This window comes from Xiphophorus hellerii, chromosome 2 (assembly GCF_003331165.1).
Source record: "Xiphophorus hellerii strain 12219 chromosome 2, Xiphophorus_hellerii-4.1, whole genome shotgun sequence".
Lineage (NCBI taxonomy): Eukaryota > Metazoa > Chordata > Actinopteri > Cyprinodontiformes > Poeciliidae > Xiphophorus > Xiphophorus hellerii.
In genome coordinates, this window is record NC_045673.1 from 8,478,616 (window position 1) to 8,497,637 (window position 19,022).

The following is a 19,022-nucleotide window of genomic DNA, read 5'->3' on the forward strand; positions in this document are numbered from 1 at the left end:
TAACACATGCTTCCCTTTTAAATAGGTTAATATGTATGTTGTCTGTGTTAGTAATAAGCAACATCTGTCTTTTATGTGTTATGCATAATGTAGTAGATTTAGGAGAACATATTTATGAGTAATTTTCAGGGAGACAATAAATACTCACATAAAAATGTTTTTAACACATCAGAGGGTTAAGTTAACATTTATGCAGGGAATAGAAGAGAACTGCCAGGCTCCATGCTTGATGAAAACCAGGGAAACATACATGCCCAGCACAAAGAAGAAGCTAAACCACGGTCCACTCCATTGTGTGTTTTCATTAAGATCAATTAAATTTTTCTGAAGAAAAAAACCTACAGTAGGTTAGTGTGTGTTTTTGAATTTGAGTGAAAATACACACAAGAAAGATAATCTGAATTTATGCACAGTCATATTTTCTCTAAAATGAATCAGAATAAATCACTGCTACAAAACCGCAAACACTAAATCAAATCCTGATGTACAACCAACTCCTGTCACCTCAGGCCTGAGAGCTGCATTAACGGATTTGGTGTGCCAAGTCATTACAACAGCAGTACCCTAAAACGGTGCTGTTACGTGGTTTTCTAAACACAGAACCCTGTCTTGACACTGATTTGATGTGAGACAGAAAATGAGAACTTGTTTCCAGCATGAGTTAGATGGAGAATTAGCATTAGCCTTGTCACAAGGTCAGGGTTCACATAAGGGGTATGCTGGTATAAAAGAAGTCAAATGACATGATGTCACCGGGGGCTTATGTTTGGCTGCCAGGTTCTCAGCAGGTGAACAAACACGTCACACCCGCTAAGTAACTACAAGATTTTGAAACTTGGGAAGAAAACTTTATGTGTATTTTTCTATGTTTGCAAAAAGAAAATAAATTTACACAAGGGCTTATTTTTTCCTTCTCAATATATTGTTTTTTCTAAACATGCTCAAATTATAATTTGCCCTTTGACTAAGTGACACTCTGGACAAAAAGTTGTAAGCTTAATACCTAAAACTGCTATTAATGTATAAACATTGCTAAAAATTATTTCAACCCCCTCTCCTCAAGAAAATTATGAAACACCATGATGAATGAATGATACCAAGTCTCATTCTAAAACAAACAGCTGTTAGAAAAAAATAAATAACTCTGTTAAGACTGATTAAAACTATGCACAGTACTAATACTGGCATTTATCAACAAATAAACCATAATTGATGGTGTATATAAAAAAACATTACCTATAAAGTAATCTAGCTAGTAGATCATTGGATAAAGAAGGTGCTGTCTTTGCCTACGCCCTCATATCACTCCCCCTTTTTTACAGAATGAATACTTTGACGATGTCTAATTAACAGTAAATTTTAAAAGATGTTTGATAAGAAACTTTTTACACTGTATTTGTGGAAAAAAGGCAATGAATAAAATACTTCATAATTTAATAGAGGAATTTATAAAACTAATCAAATTTTCATCTATTTCAAATATTAGCATCATTTTTCATGTGCCTGTATGAAAATAATAGCGTATGTTTCCAAGACTACATCAGTCATTTTCCGTTTTGACTTAGGATTAATTTACATGAAAGATGTACAGAAAGAATAAAATGTGTTACTCATTGGTTTTTGTTTCTCACCAATAAAAATCAACTGTAACCATCTTTCTTTGTTTAAAGCGCAACAGGTACTCCCTCTCCTTTAATCTCCAAAACATGTAGTCCTCACCCACAATGCACCTGGAGCAAGGCCAGGGCTGCTGTTAATTTGGCTTCATTATTAAGTTAAAAGCAATGCGGGTGGCAGTGCTGGAGCTAATGAGCAGTGCAGGGCATTGTTGGCTGTTCTGCTCCCACCCATTAGAAAAATTAAAGAGTGGAACATGAGTCAAGGGGTGAAAGGATCTTGATTGAAGTCTTGAATGAAACTGCCTGACCTGTCTGGCTTTGCTGTCACCGGAAGGTACCAACTCTCAGCACAGCAAGCCCTTTTACATAGCAAGCAAAGACTCCTCAAGTTGTGGTATTTGATCTGCTTTATTCTCCATGAAATATGAGCATATGATTGTATATATTTTCAAATATTATAGAGACAATATGAGCTTTTTTGTCATTATTTTAGCATTTAGGAAAACTATTAAGGAAAAAGTTTAGTGTAGACAGAGATTGTTTGTGGACATCATGAGAGAAGCTTTAGACATTTTATGTTTGTTTGACTTTTCCCACTGTAACCCCACTAAATTGACAAAGAAACAACCACACTGACATTCAGTTGTGAGTCTTCTCAATACAGCTCAGTCTGACCACACACTGATTTTTCTGGAAGCTTCTAAAAAGATAGCAGGCCTGCATCTGCAGCTTACAAAGATCTGCAGAAGTCTCCACTTTAATATTAATCAAGAGTAAGATGAAACAACAAAAATGCCCTTCACAGACAAGACATCCAAACAATTCTGATTATGCAGAAATGTACATCAACTTAAAAACACGGATTAACCTCAGTATGTTGTTTTTGCTTTTGGGAAGAAGCACACGAAGAAGAAACAAGGGAACTAAGGCTTGATTATTAGACTCTGTGTTCTCTGACAACAGTGCTAAAGATGTGTTTCCTCTGACATCAGATTTTCTCAGTTTCCATGGGGAATTGAAATAAGAGCACCACCTAGAGTGCGGATTGTATTCTTTAAAGTTAGAGCTCTGAAAAATGCAGTAAATGTTGCAGGTATAAATTATTTATTCTTACTTTTGAACATGTAAGAATAAATCTTATGGTTAAGCTTTGAGTAAAATGTTTGCTTGTGGAGTTTAATATATACTTATCAAAACAAAACAAGTGTTTTTCCCAGAAGGAATTAACAGACCAAATGCTCAGAACATTTGTAGAGCCTGAGATTTAGGTTATGAAATGATCCTGCGTAGCTCAGCTTGTTCTGATTCTTTGCCAAGGAAATTCCACTTATAAGTCAAAAAAATAACATCACCTGTATCCTGGTTGTATTACCGTGCCTGTAACTGCTACAAAATGCCAGAGAGAGCTTATGATTTCAAAACATCTATGTAAAGTGACTTTCCTGCTTAGAGTCAATGGATCTGTAACAACTTGAGCTCCGTTCAAGTGCCTCCTCTCCTTTTTCTTCAGAGGGTGACAGTTTACAGCCAATATCAATCACAGTATTGTCCTCCTGCCAAACAGCCTCTGATAAAGTACACTTAGCCATGTTTATAGCTACCCAGGTTCAAAGAGAGGCCAGCATTACAATGCATCAGGCCAAGAGGGCTGCAGCACCACTGTGTGGGAGACACCATTACATGTACACCAAGCTACCGAAACAGAAGCAGAGCCAAGGTGACATTTAATTTTTCAGAATTTTGTTGATAACGTTTTCATGTGACAATGGAAACATTTTTTTAAAACCTAGTGGGTCACAGTTATATATTTCTTTACAAGACAAACAAGTTGAATATATTTTTTAAAAGTTAGTCTAAGCTGTCTTCCTTTCTTTTTGCTATTGGCTGAGTCAGAGGGAAGGACTGTAGGACCATCTGTAGGGCAAGGTTGTCAGCATTTTTCATGCATGAGCCCATTGACTGACTGTAACAGTTTCCCACTTTATACTGACTTACCGTCATAAGAACAGAAGATATACTTGGTGTCAGCATTGGTGAAAAACAGCATGAGTGCCACATTAAAGGGATAAAACTAGAGGCTGGGTTCTGAGTAAATGTTTGGCTAACTCAGCATCATCACATGTCCGGTATTTAACTAAATACCCTGCCGACATTGACCATCACGTACAATAAAGGAAGGCTGTCTTCTCTCTCTACCCAGCCTCTGTGACCTGTCCTTCAGCCAACCTCCATTGCTTTAATCCAGCTAACCTTGTCAAAACCAGCAGACCTCATTCAGAACAAGCAGATGACTCTCTGCACGCCAGTGGCCTCTATAAATAGAAATTTCATTCAGAAGCAAGCGGGCTGAAGGGAAGGTATTGTAAACAGCGAGCCGGCCTAAAGCCTTACACTGGGCTAACCTGGGAAAGTGATGGAAGGTGACTCACTTTGACCTCAAGGCATGCTGCTGAACAACACACTGATCCTACGCTTGCTGTTGTCTTTGACTTCACATGCAAAAGCTGTTTCTAAAAGCTGATTTAAACTATATGTGACTTATTATATACATTGTTGAACATAACTTTGGAAAAAATGTGTCTTCAGACAGTGATCAAATTACCTGCTCTGTCTCAGTCATGTTCTTGGGAAAGACACTTAACCTGCCTTGCCTGCTGATGGTGGTGGTCAAAAGGGTTTATGGCAGCCTCGCCTCTGTCCAACCGCCTCAGGGGAGCTGTGGCTACAATCCAGTAGCCTACCACCATCAGAGTGCAAATGTGTGTGTGGGTGAGTGACTGAATGTAGTGTGAAGTGCTTTAGCATTTATTATGATAAAAGTGTTGTTTTAGTCATCACTTTGTTTCAGTCACTAATTTAGTCTCAGCTATGGTCTCTACTAATAATGTGACTAACCCCAGTTCATGCACAAGGCAGCATGTCCATTCTGGGTTAATGGGTTAAATAGTTGCATAAATTAAATGAAATCTTTGCAACTAAAACTATGAAATTAGTAATTTTATGAACAAGCAGAAGTTTTATGGAGAAAGAGAAAAATTATTTTTGTCTAAAGGCAAATGTTATTCCTTATAGATTCACATAAAAATAGGTATTATCTAAACACATTCAGTCTGTTTACAATGAAAGACTTGTGCACAGTTTTAGATCTACACATGAACCGCTGTTTGCTGTCTATGCCAACACAGATGAACATGATTTGAGATGCACTACACTAAACAAGTTGGGTCAGTAGTTTATCCTGTGTACATGATCCATGGTCAGCTTCTTCAAAATGTTTTTAAACTCAAAGTTTGTTGAATCACCTTTTGCTGTAATTAAAGCTGTGAGTAATTTTTTGCCAGCTTTCTTTCTCTAAAATCTACCAGTTGTTCTTTGAAAAACTGGCAGATGTTGAATCAGATTTGAAGAGAATAGGTGACCAGCAGCTTTAGAATCTTGTATTCCCTTGGATCCACTGCAGATCCAGATTTTTGGCTTGGGGATTCAAACATGCTTTGATGTTTTGACCTAAACCATGACGTCATAGCTTTGGCTTCATCTTTAAAGTTGTCATCCTGCTGGAAAGTGAACCTTGGCATTTAGTCCTCAAGTTTTTGGGAAAGTCTAATACAGGGGTGGGCAACTCCAGACCTTGAGGGCCGGTTTCCTGCAACTTTTAGATGTATCTGGATGCCATTATTGTAGGTACTGTTTATTTAAGTTTTAACACTAAAATAACAAAACTCTTCACATCATTTTTCATATCAAATCACATATTGAGTTTCCTTCAATCTATCTGATGCATATAGAGCAGATTGAAAAGAAATTTCATCCAATTTGTTTTAAAAGTAATAGTCAAATCAACCCAAATATACAGAGTGATTCATATTCAATTCAACATGTACTCAATTGTACATATGCTTTGTAACAGTTTCAAAAAAACATATTATTTATGTCTTAGGATGGTTTCCTCAAACAATATGGGTTAATATAGATGTTAAAATTTATCAGATGTAAACACACAAGTTATAGAGAAACCGAAAACTGGTGTGAATCCTTGCTCTTGCTGGAACAGAACAGCTGGAGTCAGACCTTGGCTAAGGTCTAGGAAAGGAACAGTGTACTTAAAAGGTATCACTTTCCACCTTGAGTTGTTTCAAAATCTACACCTATTACTCTGCGAGAGACTTTAAATAGGGGCACAAAAGCCACCTACTAAACCACAGTAAGAGCAGGGTATGCAGTGAGGGAGAAGCTGAAGCATTTTAACAGCACTCATTTGATTCACAATCCTCACAGTGATCCCAGCCAGGGGGAGGGATTTTGAGGTGGGAAGATCAGTAGGCAGGCTTAACATAAAATGTCAAACGTTTTACTTTGACTTCATGGAAAAAAAAGACAGTTCAGAGGGCCCGACAGACCTCATACTACCAAGAGTTTTTCCCCTTCCTACTTAAAAAGTAGACACAGACTGGCTCATTCATGGTGCCAAAGCAAAACAACGACGTGCTTCATCCCTGAAGGCCAGTGATACTTGATCATCTAACTCCCACCAATTAGAGCATTAGGAGAAGTCATTTATTTTGCTCAGGTTGAAGAAGGTGCTAAACTCCACGAACCATCCCCCCAAGGTAAAGCTGAAATTTCACTCAGATCAGCAGTTGCCCCACAGAAAGAAAGCGGGATATTGATGGTTAAGTGAGATGAGGGTTCTGGAGACGAGGCTCACCACAGCAGACCCTGCTACATCCAGTTAAACAAGTATTAATAAGTTTACAAGGCACTGTATTTTTTTAATCTTGTACTTTTTGAATGATTTTAAAAACATCCAACATTTCTTGAAGACTTTGAAGGCTGATTGACCAAATAAAAACTAAAAGTGACTCTATGCAGATTTTACCATTTATCAGAACACATGAACTCAGACAACCAGAGAAATGACACCACTTTTACAATCACTGATCACCTTGTAGGGTTGGAGAACTGGGTGCTTTCATTCATTTACAACATGCTTATGAACACAAAATTGTGAAATATTCGCAAAAAGATGTGCCAGAATTGTGAGAGGTGAAAGATGATAACTGACACTCTTACCTTTTTCATGTCATGGCTTAATTCAGGGTTAGAATTGATAGTTAAGTCTTGATTGCCTTGAGTTTGTCTTCTTCAAACCAGAAATTCAGCAAGAAGGAAATGAAAAAATGGCTGGTGACCAGAATTAGCTAATTTTCGTGTATTACTATTTGGAAACAGAAATATGATCATTGTCCGATGATAGCACTGAAGCCCTTCCAAATGAATCTATCAACAACACTCTTTGATGTGGATATCATTACTAAGTGAAAACAGCTCAATGTTAGGAATCTAGTAGTTGACTACCTTTAATATTAGGGACTATAATTCATATTAGCAGTTTAGGACGAAAGTCAGAGAGAAGTTATTTGAAAAGGAAGTGAATTGTCTTAGCTGGGAGGCAAGATTTTTCACAGAAAATATGACATTTTATTCAAGTTAGGTTGTTCCATTTTATATTTTTGAGCTTTCAAATTATGCCTGGAGGATTTAGAAATTTTTGAATCTCTCTGAAAGCCTGAAAATTCAAGTTAGGGCAGGGTGTCATATCAATGTAGATCAAACTTTAGTTCACATGAGAAGTCTAAAAATGACATAACTTGTGTTAAATGCAGATGTTCATGCTTGTTTTCTTTTCAGTGTCAAATTGTTTTGGCTAATGATTCTTGTTTTGATTTTCTTGTGCCCCCAGTGCCTATCATCAGGTCCCCGACTCACGCCTGATTAGCAGCACCTGTGAACTCGGTCCCTGTTACAGTAGTCAGATTGGTGGCTACTATAAGAATCCCAAATCTGACAGACATAGATAGTTTCTGTGCCTCAGGACAATGTTGGTGTTTGCTAAAACCAAGCCCAAATATTGCTCTCTGACCAAAGAATATAAATCAATCAATACCCGATGTGTAGAAGGCCTGCCATGACAGGTTTGCTTGCACTGGTTTTTGGAGCACATGCACTGAAACCCGAGCATGTGGTGGATGTGATGTTCATTAATGAGCCAAAATTCTATATGAGAGAGCTGCATCAAAGTGTAAATAAAACACAGAGAGCACTCTGCTGATTACCGCAAGCTTCTGGTAGAGGGAGTGTGATGGTAAGGGGTGGTACATCTGTCATCATAAACACATGTCCTGTCATCGCTGTAGGACAGCTCCTATATCTTATGAAACAAGTTTCTACAACCAGTGCCTAATTCCATATCTAACAGTGCAGGAACAAACTCAATCCTAACATAATAGCAGTTTATCAGAGTCTACCTTCTAAAATTGGGAAGTGCTAGAGTAACCACCACAACCACACTGACTGACTTGCAATAGATGCTGTTTGAAGAATGGGTGGCAGTTCACAGAGATTTGGAAACAAGCCAGTAACCAAAATAAGGAGAAGGTGCCAGACATCTACCAAGCACCACTGAGGCACCTTTTTATTAATTAAAGGCATTGTTAAATTGTTTTGTCAAAATTCAAGGGTCAATAGAAGAATAAGCTGGTTGGAATTTGGAAGATATGGTTTTGCAAGTTTTCTATGGACATGGCACATGTCCCAAATTTTGATGCTAAACCAACAAAAGCATTTTGCCTAAAAATGTGGCAGGGGGAATATGTAGGTTTTTAACTATATAAGAGCTTTTCCTAATATGGATTCCCTCCTGATCTAAAGACAAGTGGGAAGACAAGGAGCACACATACTTCACCCCAGACCCAAATCTTTCAGCTTAGGCAGAAGAATAGAAAGCTACCTACACAAGGAAAGATTCACAAAGGTATCAGGTAGACAACAAAAGGGAACACTCTCTGAGATTTTTTACCCACTTATACATCTATTGCTAAAGTAGATATAGTATCTGAATGATTGTGGTGAAAAAAAGTCTGATAAGAAAATCAACACCTAAATATTTACATGTCTATAACGGAAGGAAAATATAGCATGGAAATGTAGTCCACATTTAATATTCAGTTATTTTTCAGAAGCTCAGGAGATCAAATATTTTTAAGCAGAAGTCATAGGGCAGAGGCTCAATTTAGAGTTTCTCTACAGTGCTTTTCTCTGATGAAGCATCCCAACTATTTTTTTCTCACAACTGACTTTTTGATTCCTAAGCTTCTTAAATCAAATTCCTGACAGACACTAAAGGTTGAAAAAATGGGAAGCAAGAGATTTCTATGTCTTAAGCATGGAGATGTGCTTGCTTTTGTATCTATGGTCACCTTCTCTCACAAACAGACTGTGAAAGAATATAACCTGAGTGATAAACAGCGCCCTTTGCTGGGTAGAATATGTAATTTCAGCAGGGGAGGTAAATTCATCTAAGCGTGCACTTAGATGAAACACTACATGAGACTACTACCAATTTTTTTTAAGTGGTAATAATAAGAAAAATAATAAACAAAACTGGGTTTGTTGAAAGTTAAAATTAAGTAGTTTAACTCTAGTCAAACCACTGTTTACATTATTTCTGCAAAATACTAAAAATAACCTATAATGAAAAGTCCTTCAAAAAATAATATCTAAAGCACCTCAATAGTCATATATTCTCTGTCATAGCATCACATAAATTATCAATATTTCCGTCATCAAAGTACAACTTAAATAAGACCAACTACTTCATAATGGAATGTTTTCCATTATGACATTTCATTTCAGATAATGTCTTCACAAAATGCATACAGAGGCTGTTGTTCTGCTTAGATAAAGCAATCTAAGCAGAACTTTTCTCAGTTTCATTTGAACTGCAGGTGATGGAGAAGCCCAAACTGGTCTTGTGTTCATCCCAAATCTAGGAAGAGGACATTACATCCAGAGTTCTGTGGCCAGAGCTCCAACAACAACACCTCCAAACTGAAAGGAAATTCCTCTGCCTCCTCTGCTTTCTGCTGGAACATGCGGGTCCATTAATCCTCCAAGGATAATGGGGTCATTTCATTTTATGATATTGCTTTTATTATTTTCAGTCATTTTGGTAAGATATAATCGAGCTCCTGCAATGGAAAGAAGAACAAATCATAAATTTTGGTCTTCATTTAAAGCCTACATATACAACTATTAATAATTAAACAAACAAAAAATGACAGCCCCTTGCCTGGGTGGGAGTGCACAGAAAAGACATGATAAGCTGTGGAACAGACTGGGATGTAGCGGACAACTATACTCTGCCAAAAGCAATTCTGAGCTTTGCTTCGAGACAATCTGATTGCAGCAGCAGCCGCTCGGCCCTTAAGTGGAAGTGACAGTGTGTCTCAGAGACATGTTGCAAGTCAGAGGAAATTGGAGGTAAACAGATAAAAAGAATGCAATCTCTGCTGGAAGCAGCGAGGCACAGGGGGCAGGAAATAAACCTGTATTTAAGCTGATTACCCGAGCACAGTCCCAGCCCCTTTCAGCAGCTCTGGACCGGCCGGCCTCAGAGCTGCCAATGTTGTTAATTAGAGGTTTGCTGAGGGGAAAAAAGGCAGCCTTGTCAGACTTGCGGCAGTGTTAGTGATGGCTGGCTGGAGGGGGACATGCAGAGCTCTTAATTGGGTCTGTATGCTGTATCAGTGGCTGGCCGGAGCGGTGGTGATGATTGCTGTGAGCAGGTGGCCGTGGTGGCAGCTCCACGCAGGCCATCCCGGGCCAGCCTGTCTGTTCTTGTCAAGACCTGGAACACTGAGCAGACAGCCCCTCCACAACACCTCCCTGGCAACACAATGTAACCCGCAGTCATGGAGGACTACTTCCTGACAGTCCAGCCATGGGAAAGAGGAGAAACACATTGCTGCTTCTCACAGCATAAATGCATGAAACACCAATCATCTTTTCATGTTGAAAATGCAAAGCATAAACTGAATGTATAAACCAGAAATGGGTGAGTTTCCAGACTATGAAATCTGCAGGAGCACGCTGGATGCATGAAAACTATTAAACATGTGCTTTATATAAACATTTTAACAAGACTTGTTGCTAAAGAAAATAAGTCACTGACATAATTACAGATTCATTGCAGTTACTTGCCATTTATATCGAGTGAAAGACAGTTTAAAATTGGTTAAGGGAGCCTTTGTTAAAATTGTATAAGAAGTTAACAGCTTACTTGCAGTAGGTTTGTCTTTGCATCTTGACTTCATAAAAATCTAGACTGGGTAGTCCTGGAGGCTGAAGAACAGAGCTAATCTAAGTGATGCTTGCAGCCCAAGGTGGACTTCTAAAAAAAACTCTGGTTTCAAAAACATCACAGCAGGTTCTGCATAACTTTTTTTCGGAACCTTTTTAACAGTCATTGCATTTAAAATTGGTGGCTACAAAGAAGCACCACCAATAATTTTCCTGTGTGAAACAGAAAGTGATGTAAAATCATTTTTGTCAAAGTAAATGTACAATATTTACATTTATTCATTGTGCTGCTTGTGTCTACTGTATTCACTAATAACTCAATATAAAAAATATGTCACAACTACTTGTCAAGTATAAAGAATCATTCATTTTAATGTATTTCTCACAGTATACTCCACATTTTTTGGCTTCCATTGTAATAACAGAAGGCACAATGAATCAGATTTTTTTTTTTTATTCACAATGAATCTGATTTTTTTTTAAATTCTGTTGAATCTAACTTTTCATTAGAGAAACTTTTTTAACTGGATAAAAATGTGTATTGTTTGTGTTAAAAAAATAACCACTAACACACATTAGTTAGTTATTTTTAAGGGGCAAAATGTGCCACAGGGGTCCAGTCGTCTAAAGACAAAGAGCTTCACACCTCACAGTCATGGAAGGAGAACTGTAGCGGCTCTTCAAAAAGTGAAGGACATGAAAATATACCACTCAAGTGAGCCAAATGTGCTTTGATCTTCATAAAACCATTACAGCAAAATTGCTTCTTGTCTAAGCCTGCCCAGAACAATATTTTAAAAACTTTACGACCACTGGAACTGTGACAAACAAGCCTTGAGGAGGACAAAAGTTAATCTTGCAACTATGTGGGAGGATAATGAGGGGAGTATACAAGTCTTGAACAATATTTTGAGTACTGCAGCATTTTTGTGTTTGTGAGCTCATGATTTTACAATAAAATATTTGTTTAAAGGCTTTTTAACTTTTTATCTTTAATACAAAAGTTCCTTGGGATCAATAAGTGCAGAGGGTCACCTTACATTCAAACAGTATAACAGTGTGAAAACTCACGCAAACTTACAGAAGATGTCTGAACTTTGAGAGGATCAGTCCTGAAACCACTGTTATTCAGTATTCTAATTAGAGCCTTACAATATTAGGAAACCATACAATTTAATTAGTTATTGAATATAATGATTGCAATATTGATTGAAATTAACTCAACTTTTCTTCACTCTTCTCGCTCGATTACATCGCCACAATGTCCCCAGCATTCTCTGTGAGCTTTAGCATATTAAGATACTAAGAGCTAAACAAGTTTTGAGCATCATAAGAATCCATCCAGTCTGCAAAAGCACCAAGAGGGTGATATGCAAAACGTAAAATAGAAACTACCCCTCTAACCAATGCTCTTCAATTATGTTCTGATTTATTCTGCAGCTCTTGTTCAACTCACATCGCCTGAAAAGTCAAAAAAAATATTGTGTGAAGAAGTGGTAGTTTCTCTTCAACTTGGGACCAAATCTGGCCACTCAGTTCAAACATAAAGAGAATAAATTATTTAACCTACACCTAATTTCACACAGATTTACTATAGATTCATGATGTCATCAGATAAGTTGTTAAACTATTGGAAAATACAAGGTAACAACAGGCCCAAAAGAAACAAAACAAAGAAGATTTGTAATTTTGAACTGTATTTTTTGTGTTACTGAAAGTCATCATTTTTATAGTGGTCAGGGTGTTGCTTTTCTTTTGCTGCAGAGAGTCTTTTTTGACCAAAGTTAGCAGAATTTTCATGATTCATTAGAATTTTGACAAATGCTCTAAATGAAGTGTGAAACAATCTATCATTTGAGGATTTGGCTGAGCGGACGCTGTTGAAGCGCATGTGGAATGGCGTTTGCCTGGAAAACGACAGGAAACAGTAGAATGACATCAATTGTGGCACAACGCAGGGTCTGTTGATTGAAATGGAGAATTCAATGGGCTTCTTTACCACCTTCAGATTTGTGGAGTTCAGCTTGAAGAGTCTAGTGGTGAATTTAAAAAGGGGACATATTTCATGAAACCATTTATGAAACTGGAGCTGGGTTGGAATCCAATCAAAACTAACATCACCCCCTAATATGCAGTGATTAATCTGGTAGTAATAAATGTTGTTTTCCTTTTTGCTTTTCTCAAAAGGTTGCAGCCTCAACTTGAAGAAAAAGCAACATTTTTCATTCTTTCTTTTTCATTTATCTGCTCAGGTTTTTGTTTGCGTTACAGAAGTTGATCTGATCTTACCAACATATCCCTGAAAGAATGTGTGAGTAGTTTTTAGTAGCCTGAGTAGTTATCTTTATCACATAAAACCTCTAAAAACAATACATCACATATAATATTTTTGACACATAAGAAATTGTTCATTCAAAATCCTATCCTTGCCCACTTTCCTTCACTCTGTCAAAACAATCTACACCAGGATTTTTTTGGTCCTCATCCAGTAGCTGAAGCCACAAAGAGGGGAACATTTCCAGACCTTGACCCACCTTACTGGACTGAGAAACCCACAGCATGTGAAGGCACAGATCCTAGAAAGGATATCATTTGTTACAGCCCTTTCACATGTCAGGAATGTCTCAGTTTGTGCACTTAAAATATCAAACAAGTTGAGTGGTGTTCCAAGGGATCTGTGACGTTCACATGTCGGCCGATCAAAGCAGACCGGGTCGTCCCTACAATGTTCACTGGCAGCTGCGTCCTCCCTGGCCTTCCTCCACTTTAGCAGTTGTGTTTGAGCTAACTTTGGAAGATCCTGTAAATAAATGGTTTTATCACAGTGCTCTTACATTCCTCTGACCATTGGCCTGGCTCAGTGATACCTGCACTAGAATGGGTAGCCATTCCCATAGATGACAGCTGACGTTGCCTATTTGTAAATGAACTCGCATCACATTGAAAAATACACTGACTCATACTAACTATGGTTTCAAACTTGAAAATATTGCTTTTTATTTGAATTTGTTGGAATGTAAAGTTGATGCAGATTTTTTTGTTTGTTTTTCTTTTTTTTTTTTGCCTAGTTAACACGTCTGTGTTCAAACTAGTACAAAATCTGCAAGAACTTTGAAGAAAATGGCTGACATTGGAAAAAAAAAAGAAATAAAATCATGTAATGGAAAAAAAAGTCCACCAATATCTTATACATATTTATACATGAAGGGTAGGACAGGGGAGAAAGTGTATGGTTGTACTGGTTCATAATGAACATCTGCACAAATTTGATGTGTTTGATGAAAGCCTTTGAAACTTACACGTTCCTCATTAAACCACAGAAAATACCTAAATATATTAAGAAGAAATTTGAAGTGAAACTTTAAAACAGTTTGGTATTGGGATCCTTGTTTTCCTTTAGCCAGAATTTTTCTGGGACATATTTTACAAGTGTTTTGTTCCTTTGTTCTTTTTTTTTTTTATTTCTAGATCTGATGACAAGGGTTATTTTAGATCCTAATTTTAGACATTAGTCACCACATATGAAAACTGGGCACCAATCTATAGATGAGAATCCTCTCCACACAAGTAAAGTGAGCTTAGAGAGTCACTATTAATGAATCATTGCACACGGAAAAAAAGGAGCAGAAAAGGAAAACACTGTGGATTTCCTTCTTGCTGGTCTGACATTACAAGGATGTTTAACTAAGAGTATCAAGGGAGGTTAACCATTCACACCAAAACACTTGGGTTGGGAGATTGAAAGAGCATACAAACCACAAAGAAAGAAAAAAGGGAGGAAAACAGGAAAAAGTAATTAATCATGCTACAGTCTGTGAGTCTGGTGGAGGCGTTCTTGAGCTCTGGGTTTGCAAGCTGGTCTCAAGAGGAAGCTCCAGTGTAACATGAACGCTGTACATGGGTGGTCAGCTAGTTTACAAAATTCAGCTGTGAAACAGCCATTTTCTAAAGACCTGGCAGCAAACTCTTTTCTCACCTTCCCCTGACTAATCTGCATCTTATCTGCTGAGCCTGACCAAGTAATATGCAAACTGAGATGGAATCCCAAAGAGCACTTGATCTCAACCACACATCAGGTCCTTTGGATCCCTTTGACCGACCCTCATGAAAATGTAAAATCTGATTTTTTTTTATACTGTGAGCAAAAAACAAATACACTGTTTTATTTTGAAAAACTAAGAGTTACATTGTTTGTTTCCTTTGTAAGCACCAGCATTACAGTCATCCAGTAGTGTGCAATTGTAAGTCAGCTCTTTAGAGAGAAAACAGCTGAAAAATTTTAATTCATGCTAAAAATATAGATTAACACATAATTGTTTTTTATATGAATTTCTGTATTTTTTTACAGAAATGAAATTTGTGTTCATTTGGTTAAAAAAAGACATACTTATATGTTACCCTGCAACCTCGGATAGCTGAGGGTAATGTATTAGATGATCTTCCCTCAATGTGTGATGCTGCGATATAGAAAAGACAAGATACACACGTTGAGCTCCTTTTAACTTCAACAGGAAGATTTATTCTTCTAATGATGACCATACTCCATATACAACACTACATATGCAATACTTCATATCAAATACTTCAGGCAAATAACCCTTCGATTCAGTACATTACAAATGACTGCGATATCCCTTTAAACCGAACGAGAATTATTTTAACATGCTCCATCATGAATTTTATTGAATGACAAAATACTTTAGATAGCTTTTAATTATCCAAACCAATTAGCTTTGTTTTAACTCAAATATCTTGTCCCTTTTCCTTAGACCTTTTATATTTTTAACTTTCAAAATAAAAATATATGGATTTGCTTTTAACTATTTTAATAGTTTTTACAATTTTTATTCTGCACAACATATACTCATTGAGTTTGACAACGACATTGTTTCTGTGTTATTGAAATAACCCATAAAGAAAAGACACCAGAAAAATATATTTTACCGTTTCAAAAGTGAAAAATGCAATAGGTTCAAAATGAACTCAATCTCTAGTCCTTCAACTGTTTCTCAGCTAGCTCAACACGTGTACAATGTTCGCTCGCATTAGCATTAGTTAGCCTCCCGAAATACGTCCCGTTTTCTACACAATGTCCATCCAAAGCTGTACAAAGTGACCCAACCGTTGATTCTCGAGTCTATAACCTCTTAATTCTTGGACACCACATTTATGCATTCAACATACATTTTTACTGACCTGTGATATGGAAAAGACGAGACACACACGTTGAGCTCCTTTTACCTTCAACAGGAAGATTTATTCTTCTGGTGTGCTCAATCTTTTCTTGGTTACTAACGCGTCAGCGCCCCTAGCGGCCATGTGTAGAATTGCACGGACTATCTGAAATAACACTACAGAATTTATTACGATGAGAAATTAAAGATACAAAATGAAAAATTATGTTGGGGTGCCTATTTTCTTACTTCTTGGTTTTGTTTACTAACTTGTTTTTCACCCCTCTACATATACTTGTTCTCAAGATTTACATTTAGTTGGATTATTAAAACTCAAATTACTGAACTACACATACAGTGAAATAGGAGACTAGGCTTATTTCTAATCATGATTTTGATAAAGAGTTATTCCCTGGGGATTTTTTATTATGTTTTCACATAATTTTGTTTATTGATGCAAATTAAATATCTTCTCCAGATGTGGATTTTGTTACATTTTTGTCCTTATTGCTTGTCTTTAATTTTTTTTGTATGTCTCTTAATTAAACTGGAGAAATCTGTGTTCCTTTGGCATCTTTATGCTGTTAAAGTTCTATTCAAAATGCACCTTGTACTTCAATTTAATTTCTGCACCTCATATGAGGCCCTGAATTTTATGTCATGACCTGAGAAATTCACAAGAAGCTCTACTTTCTGTAGCAAAACCTCAATCTGCGGGACATTATTTTAGTTTTTTGAAGACCAGCTTAAATCAAGTCTACTGGGATATAGCTTTTATTCAACTGAAAAGATACAGACAGAAACCTTGATAAGAACCAGATAAGAGATTTTTAAAACTACATTAAGTTGACAGATTTACACTGTCATGATTGCTGTGAACACCCAGCTACCCACACACGTATGCTAGGCCAAGTGTTGATAGATAAAAACCACACAGCGGGCCACACCACAGCACTGTGGTTAATCTGGTAATTAACAGCATTATCAATCATGCTCTTTTAGTCATTGACAGATTGCCCAAGGGATAAATTTCACTTAGTTCAAAAGGTTTCACTGTGCAAATACAAACTAAAGGGAATTAGATCAATATTCAACATCTGCACCTAACATGTAAATGACTACCACTCTGCACGCTTAATGCATAAATTATGAGTATTTTCTTCCTTCTTGCAATTTACACAGTATGTAACAGTTTCTACTAGTGCTTGATTCTACAATAATGACAAAAATATCTATTTTTTCCTTTTGATTCTAATATATACAGCTCATAAAAAATTATCTGGTTTTCATCTCCCTTCATTTCTTCCATTCAGTTTACTTTCTCCCAGTTAAATTTCAACAGGGCCAATCAGTGAAGAGAAGGTGGAGTTAAAAACTAAGATGTTGATTTTCTGCGTTGCTTTAGAATTCTGCTTGTTGTTTCAGTAACGCCAGCGGAGTAAGTTAATATAGCCATTTAGTCTGTGTTGGCCATGCTTCCAAGTAGAGGATTAACTTTAACAGCCTTCTCATTCGGCTCAGCATTTCTCATAGCATCAAAGTGGTGCACTACATATCCATCCATTCATTCATTTTCTTACACCCATTTCCCTAGTGGGGTCAGGAGGGATGCTAGTGCCTATCTCCAGTGAGACCTTTTGGACGAGGTGTCCACACCTGTCCAGGTTGCCAGTCCATCGCAGGGCAACACAGAGACAAACAGGACAAACAACCATGCACACACTCGCACCTAAGGAGAAGTTTTAGAGAGACCATGCACTACATACAGTATATCATGGTTAAATGTTAGTGATGACATATGTAGCAAGCCTTACTAAACTTTTGAAATAGGTACTCAGATAAAATCTTTGTGTCAATACGTATTTAGTAGAAGAAATAAATAATTCTACTTGATCTTTAGATGAGCCAATAAAATCACCAAAGGCACAAGTAGCAAGCAAATGACCTTCTGTTAATAAACAGCAATGAACTGTGCAGGATGTTTAAAGGTTACAGAGGTTCTGTGATACAAAAGCTCTATCCTATTCCATGATCCTTTTACCTTTACTGACTGGGCTCATGTACACCTCAGTGTAATGTTTTAGAGGAAACATCCTAAAACCACCCACATATATCCTTTTTCCTTTTGTTAAGAAATGTGGATTCAATGATAAAAACAGGCTTTTGTTAGGCCTAAACTAATATAAGTGCAAAGCATTGTTGTCAGTGGACCAAAGCTGAATGGGAAGAAATGTTGGCCATGATGTGGTTTTTCACAGCTCTGGTTAAAAAAGAGAGCAGGATTCCCCAGAGACTTGCTGACCCCAATGACTCCACGAACTGGTCACCACCTACTTTCATCTTTCGACTCACTTTACAGTCATTTTAATCCCCCTTCATGGCCCCTCTCTGGGTAAGGTTACGCTTACCCCCCTAATTCCCTTGATGCATTTGACAAACAGCTCTCCACCAGAAGACAAGAGGAAAGCAGGGTGGTTTTTGTTTGAAGTTTGCATACAGTGCCTAGTTGCAAAAGTATCCATACCCCTTGAACTTTTTCACATTTGTCATGTTACAAATACCAACTTCAATGTAGCTATTTGTTATTTTATTTGATGGACCACCAAAATGTACTGCAAGATTGTAAACTACATAGATAGTTATATATACTTTTCAAAATTTGTATTAATACAAATTTGACAAGTGTTTCTGGATTTTCCTTCACTCTCCTTTACATAGATGATCAATAAAATTCAGGTCAACCAATTACTTTCTGAAGTCAGTCATATTCTGTTTATATAAATTGTATTTTCAGTTGTTCACAGAACAACTAAGTATTTTGGAGTTTGAATTCAAAGGCCTCAGATGTTTGTTAAGTAACTTCTGAACAAACAGCATTTATGAAGATGAAGGAACACACCAAACAGCCAAACTCATAAAAAATTGTAACCTTATATTCACATATGTCAATGAGAGATACTTCTTTTAATGTGCCCTTTTTGTGTAATGCAGCATGGTTTTATTGCATTTAGCATGATTTAATTTCAATATTTTTGTGATATATTTGTGGCTTCACTATAATCACAAAATAACCCACATTTGTGTACTC